General features: G+C 51.0%; 1 long non-coding RNA gene across 1 annotated transcript; it reads left to right on the plus strand.

The window, feature by feature from the left end:
* The first annotated feature begins 1,049 nt into the window (after positions 1 to 1,049).
* Positions 1,050 to 3,600, plus strand: LOC146397151 (uncharacterized). The gene is made up of 2 exons (XR_014826134.1): positions 1,050 to 1,200; positions 1,751 to 3,600. It is a non-coding gene; the product is annotated as an uncharacterized LOC146397151 (long non-coding RNA).
* The last annotated feature ends 5,715 nt before the right edge of the window (positions 3,601 to 9,315 follow it).

Consider the following 9,315-nt stretch of genomic DNA (forward strand, 5'->3'; position numbering starts at 1 on the left):
CTGTCAGACCCCACCTGGGGGTCCTCTCCTGCTCCGGCACAGAGAGGGTGCGGGCCTCCTCCGTGAACCCCCGTCTCCCCCCGGGGAGTCCTGCAGCCCTCCAGTCCCGTTTACTCTTCTGCTTTTTCATGCACCAGGGACCCCTGGCCTTGAACTCTGACAGTGACTTTGAATAACCGGGCGCATCAGCTTCTGTGGCCTGTGGCCTCCCAGTGATGAGAGGCCGCTTCCCTCTCCGAGCAGGACTCACACCAGACACAGACCAGCAAAACCCCCAGACCCATGTGGATGGCAGGGCTGGAGACTCTGCAGAAAGATGCAAACCCATTATATGCTGTCTTTTATGATGACGTGCAAAGCAGACTCCAGGGTGCTGTACAGAGATGGAAAGTGTGTGTGTGTGTGTGTGTGTGCGCGCGCGCGCTTGCACGCCTGCAGAGAACAAGGGAGCATGTACACTGAAACACTGACACTTTGGGGAAGGTTTTTCATCTGTGTGTTTCTCTAATGACCCAGGTTTAGATGAGATGCATAAATTACCTCTGAAACCAGAGCAAGGCACCCAGGCTACCCGCAGCATGAAAGGGTCTGAGATGGCGAGGCCAGGGTGGGCAGATGCTCCCGCGCCCCGTGTCGGGGTCCCTCTGCTGGCCACTGTTTGTCCCTTCCCATCCATTCCCAAAGGCCCGCTGTGGAGAGGGGACACTGATGACGTGCTGTCTACGCTGCACCCCGACCGCTTCCCAGAGGATTCTGGGCACTGAAGGAGCACAGGAAGCGTCCACACGCCGGGAGGCTACCCGCCGTGGCAAGAGAGGCCTGCACACCCGGCCTCAGCCAAGAGCAGGTTTCTGGATGCTTCCCTGATGCCTGTCTGCTGACAGTGCTCCAGCCAGATAAGAGAGGGTATGCAGAGACCCGGCAGCCTGCTGAGCTGCTGGCGAGGGCAGGACAGACTCCAGAGGGGCCCTTGGGGTTGTGCACGGCACGGCCCTGCTTATGCTGCACCCTGGCCCCACCCTGGCAGCTCCTGGTCCTCCTCCCTCCCTTTGAGGCAGAGAGCTGAGCTGGGGCACAGTCTACCTGGCGCTCAGCTCTGCGGAGCCGTTAGCTGCCTCTGAAGACAAACAATGATATTTAAACTACCCACTAACCCCTGCCTTCATGCAGAGAATGGACAATTGAGCAAACGCTGCGCAGGTAAGGATTAACAGGCTGGCGGATGAAGGGTCCGCTGGGCGGGGCTCCTTTGGGAGGATGGGCTGATTCCAGGGCGGACACGGGAGCATCTTGTCCACAGCCCCGGCCACGCAGAGAATGGTGACCCCAGGGTCTTGATCCAGACCGCGCCCTTGGGGGCCCTGTGATGCTTCTGCAGCCTCCTCCGTCTGGAGAGCCCCCCTCACAGGCTGGGCTCTGGACCAGCCAGACCCAGAGTAAGCCGATTAGCAGGCAGAGAAGCTGGGAGACAGCCTCGCCCTGGCTCACACAGCGATTCGGAGAGTCGTGTGCATGAGGTTGGAGATTTGGATGAAAACACAGGCGGCCCATTTGCCCAAGCTTGGAATTGTGTTTGCATGATCTCTGGGGCCCAGGCTGGGCCCCACATGAGCTGGGACAGGATACAGGCAGCACAGGGCAGCCCTGCCAGCCTTCTGGAGGGGGCACGTCTGGGGTCCTAGGAATCTTTGGCTCTGTTACGTTATCTTTCTCTCCCCTCTTCCTCCCTCGCTCCCCCGACTCTTCACAGGACAGAATTCACCAAAAGGGCCCCTTTCAGTGGCAAAGCTGTTTATCCAAAGAAAACCCTGCTTCCCAGCCTCTCTCAGCTTTATTTAAAAACATTTGTAAACAAGCTGATGGCTGTCACAAAAGTCCCATCTATGAGACAGTAAGAACAGAACAATCAGCTCAACAGGTAATTGAGAGAGATAGTTCCCTTTTGAACTTTCCAGATGGGGTGGGGAGATGCAATTTTATAGAAGATTATGGACTGCTTTAGCCACCAAATACTCAAATATTTGCTTCCGTATTCAGAAAGCACAAGGGGAGTCATTTTTCAGTGCTCTGTCTTGTGGCATCTAGTCAGGATCCAGCGCCAACAGAGACACAAGCCAATTAATTCTGGACACATTTAAAAAACAAATTCTAGCCGACCACCTGTTTTCTGGTGACAGCTTTATGCTATTTCACTAGTTTATAAACAGGCTGGCAACGCAGCTCCAAGTTTCTGTACCGCACAAAGCAAGGCCAGCTCATTATTCTCTGCGTCCAGTGTGGCCCCAGACAGGCCGCTCACTCAAGCCTGTCAACATTAAGCAATGGTTAGCTCTAAAGGCTCTGCCAACTGGGAAAAGCTTCCAGAATCACTCCCTTTGGGGGAACAAAGGGAAATTTGCAGTGTGAAAAAAAATGTCAAATCAAAAGCTGCTTAAGGAGAGAAAGCATCTCACTAACATGAGCCATCAGGGAAGCTGGAGTTTGGAGCCTTAGAAGCAGCGCTTGATCAGTGGCCTCCACCCGAGACCTGTCGGGAAGCAGGTCTTTCCATCCAGCGCTGACCCAGAGCGGGGATTCCTGTCGTCTGGACACCGAGGACTGAGGGCATCGGTTACTCCTGCCAAAGGCCAGGGCTGTGTCCTGGTGCCCACCAGAACCCCCACCTCCTCCCCGCCCCTGGACCATCAGGAACGACCCACCTTTGGGTGAATGATGGTTCTCTTGACATCAACGGAGGAGAGGCCAAATCCCGGGTCAGCAGAGCCGCAGACGCCAGAGCCGCAGACACTAGAGCCGCAGATGTGCTGAATGTCTCTTTCCTCCTCACACCTGCCTTTAGCGGGAAGGACCACACACCGGGGCGGCCAGAACCGCGTGGGACACAGCCACGAGCGCAAGTTAGAACTGGTTCAAGTACATGTCAGCAAAACCTCCTTGTCCTTGATGTGTATTTGGAGGAAATATTGTATAATTGCATGTTTCGTATACACGCATGCACCAGTATAGACACAAACAGTGTGTGCGTGTGTCTGTGTGTGTGTGTGCGTGTGCACACGCGCGTCTATACAGCCAGACCTCGCTTTACTGCACTTAAGACACTGTGTTTGACAAATGGAAGGTTTGTGACAACCCTTTATCAGCAAACTTATTCCAACAGCCTTTGTTCACTTCATGTCTATGTCGTTTTTTAGTGATTCTCGCAATATTTCAAACTTTTTCACTATTATTATATGTGCCATGGAGACTCTGATTAGTGACTTTGAGGTCACGGCTACCACTCAGCCATGGACAGCTTAGCTGATGGTCAGCATTTTTTAGCAGTCAACATGCAGTTAATTGAGGCACGTTTTTGAGACTCAACGCTATTGCACACTTAATAGACTGCAGTACAGAGTAGATACTACTTTTCTATGTACTGGGAAACCAAAAAATGTGTGTGATTTGCTTTATGGCAATATTGGCATGGTCTGGAACTGAGCCCACAACTCTGAGGTTAGCCTGTACAGCAATATGCATATACAGTCGTGTATTTGTAAAACTGTTTACATATATATGTACATATATACATAATAAACATTCGCGTTGGATAGTCGGATGCTAGAGAGACTGAGCAATGTGGGAAATAGCTCTCTCTCTCTCACACACACACACACACACACACACACACCCCTTTCTGCCAGCAAGAAAGCTAGAGAAGACACAGGGAACAGGTTAACTCGTGACCTTCACACCACAGGGCCTGCTTCCTGACCTTTGTTGATGAGCTGCCAGGCAGTGTGTCCAGGGGTGCCCAGGACTCACGCGGGAAGCGGAAGGGAGGGTAACCTGAGGACCCACGACCTCACATCTTCTGCTCAGCCGTCAGCAGACAGATGGAGGTGACAGCAGGCACCGTATTTAACCCTCTTCCTTTGGCCCTACCTTATCCTTCTAGTTATTTATTTATTTGCTTTTTTTAGGGCCGCACCTGTGGCATACAGAGGTTCCCAGGCTAGGGGTGGAATCGGAGCTGCAGCTGCCAGCCTGCACCACAACCACAGCAATGTGGGATCCATAACCTACTGAGCAAGGCCAGGGATCGAACCCGAGACCTCATGGCTCTTAGTTGGGTTCGTTACCACTGAGCCATGACAGGAACTCCTGAGATATCCTTCTTTTTAAATGAAATTGGTGGCTCTGGGGGAAAAGGGCACGGGGTGCATTTGGAGTGTGTTTTGTGCCTAAACAGTAAGCCGCCGCTGCCGTCTCGAGTTCACTGCTTCCACTGGTCAAAGTGTCACGTGGGACCACCTCCACCGCCCCGCCCGGGACTGTCCCCTCCTTGGCGGGATCCTGCAGAGGGACAGCTGATGGTTTTAAAGACAGATGTTTGTTCCGATGATCCGAGTCCACAGTTGTATAATTGTGTCCCCTCTATTCCTGGATTTAATGGCCCTGTAAATAGGCAGCATTTGAGTTCAGCTGCTCATCAAATTATCCTCCAGGGCCAGGGTCGGGCGGGGGTGGGGGGTTCTTTCCCATTAAACGTAACTGGGTCAGAACTTGTCTGCCCCAAAAGGAGCTATGCTCACGCTACAAAATCCCAGGTGTTTCTGGTTCCAATTCTAGTGACTGTTGGAAAATACATTTTATTTCTTCTCAATGCACATTAATCAAGGCTGTCCCTTGAACTTGAAAACTGTTCTCCATTCATCAGAAACGAATCTGGAATTTTTTTTTTTTTTGTCTTTTGTCTTTTTGTCTTTTGTTGTTGTTGTTGTTGCTATTTCTTGGGCCGCTCCCGCGGCATATGGAGGTTCCCAGGCTAGGGGTTGAATCGGAGCTGTAGCCACCGGCCTACGCCAGAGCCACAGCAACGCGGGATCCGAGCCGCGTCTGCAACCTACACCACAGCTCATGGCAACGCTGGATCCTTAACCCACTGAGCAAGGGCAGGGATCGAACCCGCAACCTCATGGTTCCTAGTCGGATTCGTTAACCACTGTGCCATGACGGGAACTCCCGAATCTGGAATTTCATGCCAGCCCGACCAGCCCTGGCCACATGTACTGGCTGCGCAGCCCAGGGGGCAGCTCTTCCGGGAGGGACCCTGGCCCATGCGTCCAACACGTCGTGACAGCCTCTCCTCCTGGGAGCCCCTGAAATGCCCTGCGTGCAGGTCTGCTTCCCACCCCCCAGCACAAACAACCAGCATCAAACCCCATTTAGAAGTAGGGGCCACATATCAGCTCCCCTGTAGGAGGTGAGGGGCGCTGCATCTCCGGTCTCCGAGCTCCTCATGGAGGGAGCTGGGCCTGGTCTCAGGAACGATGCTCTGGTCAGTGTGGGTTGCGGGGAGCCTGGGGCTGGTGGCAGCACCCCCTGCCCCGGTGTCCTGGGTGGATTCTTCTTATTCTCAAGGTCACGCAGCACATGCATTGTCCACTCCCTGCCCCCGAGGCATAGCCTTTTGTTTCCTGAGCAGGAGCGCCGGGTGGGAAGGACAGCTTATGCCTCATCAACATTTCCGGTTGTTCAATCGCTTCCAGCAATGCTTTCCACGCTTCCTCTGAGTGAGCTGCCTGCTCACCAGGAAGGGCTGGAGAAGAAGCACCCTGACTCAGAGTTGGAGGAGCCCCACCCTTCATCCGAACTCTAGGAAGGGACAGTCCTGGACAGTCTCAGAACTGGGACTGGGGCCCAGCCAGCCGTCACCAGGATGCAGCAAGGTCCCCCTGTGATGGTCTCTGGCAAAGGTGTTTGCAGAAGTCCCGTGGAGGTCAGCTGGTCCCAGGCCAGAGCAGGCCTTCCATCCTGCTCCCGCCACAGGGCAGCCAGGCTGAACCCCCACTGGGGGTGATGACGAGGGGGACGCAGTAGACAGGCCTGGCCCTCTGTTTCCAGTTTGCTCCAGGCAGTGGGTGTTCATTTTGCAAGGGAACAAGCAGAGTGTTGGGAGTGAGAGTGAGCCGGGGTCGGAGGCAGCTCCCAAGGAGCTGCCTGGGGGGGGGAGGCGGGACCAGTGGTCGGAGCCTCTGTCTGCAGGACAGCGGGGGCACCTGTGTTACTTTCCTGTGCTGTCCCCACAGGGTGCAACACTGGCTGCCTTAAAAGAATGGAAATCCACCTCTCTCGGTTCTGGAGCCGGAAGTCAGCAACAAGGTGTCCGCAGGGCTGGTTCTTCCGGAGGCTCCGAGGAGGGTCCGTCTGGACCCTCCCCTCCTTTCCAGTGGCTCCTGGCACCCTTGGGTGGCAGACACACCCTCTAATCCTTACCTCCATCCGCACAGGGCAGGTCCCATCTCAGATCCCCCTCCCCTTTCTCTCATAAGGACCTGCCTTTGATTTGGGGTCCACCCTGAATCCAGGCTGATTTCATCTGAAGACCCTTAGTGGCACCTGCAAGGACCCCAATCCCCGTCATGGTCTCACTCACAGCTGTGGGAGATCAGTTGCAGAAGCACTTTTGGGAGGACACTGTCCAGCCCCGGTCACGCTCTGGTTTCCAAAGATGGGAGGAGGAGGCGGAGGCGGCCCCCCGAGTGGGAGAGACCTGGAGGCCGGTTTAGAGATGGGATTGAGATGCAGTCTCAATCCCGCTGAGGCTACAACGAGACCCAGGGTGAGGCCTGGGTTCGGGTGGGGCCAAAGGAAGGGAAGACGCCTCCTTCCAGGGCCCAAGGACGCTGGGCGCTAGGGCATCCTCCCCTGGAAATTCAATTACTCAGCGCTCGGCCCAGCTTCGGAAGATCAATGACAGTCTTCCAAGGACGGATGAGTCACCAAGTGAAAGATCAAGTCAATAATTTATACTCCCATAGCTGCCGTCGTAAGAAATTCGGTGCTCCATTTGCTAAATTTTAAAATGAGAACAAAACACCAGAAATTGGACAATTTTCCTATCCTAATCACAAATTCGCATTCCTCTGTATCAACTCATCTCGCCATGTAGAGCATGTTATTATGCCAAGAAATTAGATAATGCCGTTCAGGTTCTAAGGCTCAGAACGGAGCCTCCAGGAAGGGAGAGAAGCCTGGACTGTTAAAAGTTGAGGGTAGAGTGCTGGGCGTGGGAGGTTGCACAGATTCTACGGGGTGTCTTCAGTGGGGCCAGGTGGCCCACGTGACCAAATGGGCAGGGAACTTTCCGCCTCGGCTCCCTGTCGGTAAAGCCTGGACCTGCACTGCACCTGGACCCCGTGCCCACTGGTCTGTGAGACCTGAGACAGATTTATTTATTCAATAAAAAATGGGTTTCTAGGGAGTTCTCTTGTGGCTCAGCAGGTTGAGGGTCTGGCAATGTCACTGCAGTGGCTTGGGCCACAGCTGTGACTTGTGTTTGATCCCTGGCCTGGAAACGTCAGCATACCAGGGATGTGGCAAAAAAAATAAAAAAAGAAAAAAGAAAGGGAGGAAATGTTTCTGATGAGCAATAAGAGAAGCAATAGAGTTAATAGTGATGGAGAGCGTATGTGTCAGTCCCTGTAACCATTGCAGTGCTGTGTTCAGCCCCTCAAGCTGCTTTCGCGTTTGCATTTTAGCAGTTAGCATATTCTCTCTCTAATCTGTCATTTTGGCTTCACATATTTTAAGCTCTATTATTAGTCATGCATTTATAATTCTTTGGTCTTAGCAAATGTATTTCTCTCTGTATCATGAAATATTATTTGACCTTCGGTTGTATTCTGGTTCTAAGATCTGCTTTGCATGATGTTAACGGGAGAGTCTCCTTATGACTAGTGTCTGCACATACATAGATACACAGTTTATAATTAACACGTGCACAATTCAGAAACAACACGTGCATATCCTTTTTCACTGTGGTAAAATATACGTAGCATAACGTTTTCCATTTTACCTGTTTTTAAGTATACAATCCTGAAGTATTAATTATATTTACAATGTTACGCAAACATCACCACTATTTCCAAAATTTTTCATCACCCTAACAGATACTCTGTATCCATTAAGCAATAACTCCTCCGGCCCTGGCCCCTGGGAGCCTCTAATCTACTCTCTGACGGCACGAATTTGTCTATTCTAGATAGTTCACATGAGTGGAAGGTTATGTGTCTACCCAAAAGAATTGAAAACAGGGACTGGAACTTACACAGCATGACAGAGAAGCATTATCGACAGTAGCCAAAAGGTGGAGACACCAGATGTCCATCTACGGGTGATAATGAGATGTGGTCCGTTCATAGCACGAAACATTTAGTCCCAGAAAGGAACGTGTAGTGTATGGTTTTCCTTTACCTTGCTTTCATCCTAAAGTTGTTTTTGCTTTTAAAAGGTAGTCAGTACTCTCTGATAGCCTCCATGGGGAAAGAATCTGCAAAAAAAGGATGTATATCAGTATGAACGGCTGATTCACTTTGCTGGACACCTGAAACTAAGACAACATTGTAAGTCACCTATAGTCCAATACCATTTATAAAAATAAAGACATTAAGTGAAAAAAACAAATAGATAAAACGTATTTTTTTTTTTTTTTTTTTTTTTTTGCTGAGGTCATCTGATTGGGTCTTGCTTTGTAAAAATTAATCTGACAGAGTTCCCATTGTGGTGAATCAGAAACAAACCCGACAAGGAAGCATGAGGTTGCAGGTTTGATCCCTGCCCTTGCTCAGTGGGTTAAGGATCCGGCATGGCCGTGAGCTGTGGTGTAGTTCGCAGACGCGGCTTGGATATGGCATTACTGTGGCTGTGGTGTAGACCAGCAGCTGTAGCTCTGATGAGACCCCTGGCCTGGGAACCTCCACATGCTGTGGATATGGCCCTAAAAAGCAAAATAAAGAAATAAGTAAATAAATAATAAAAACAAAAATCAGTCTGACAATCTCTGCCTTTTAGGTGGAGGGTTTTGTTTGTTTACATTGGCTGTATTGACTGGTGTTAGCTTAAGCTGTGCCAACTTGCTCCCTGTTTTCTAGCTGTCTCATCTATTTTTGCTCCTATGTTTCTCTTTCTATGCCTGCTTTTGGAACATATTTTAGCCTTCCATTTCAATTCCTCTGTTGACTTAGTGGTTAGATTGCCATGGCACATGGCTATCCAGTGATTTCTCTTCAGATAATGGTATGTCTTTTTAATTTATCACAGTCATTAAAATGCATCACTTCATGTACAATACAAGAAACTTGCAACAGCATATCTCCATTTACCTACTCACCTTCCTTTGCGCTCTATTAGATAACTTAAAAGCATAATATGTGCTAATTTTGCATTTGCTTCAGTGAGTCCATTTATCTGCATATTCACCATGTCTGGTGCTCTTTGTTCTGATCTGGGCTCATTTTCCTCCATCCTGAAGACTGAGCAGTCTGCTGCTGACAA

This window comes from Sus scrofa, chromosome 14, assembly GCF_054392235.1.
Source record: "Sus scrofa isolate SSC_HxYL_T2T_F1_AM1 chromosome 14, Sscrofa_HxYL_maternal_Yorkshire_Landrace_v2.0, whole genome shotgun sequence".
In the NCBI taxonomy this organism is placed as follows: Eukaryota; Metazoa; Chordata; class Mammalia; order Artiodactyla; family Suidae; genus Sus; species Sus scrofa.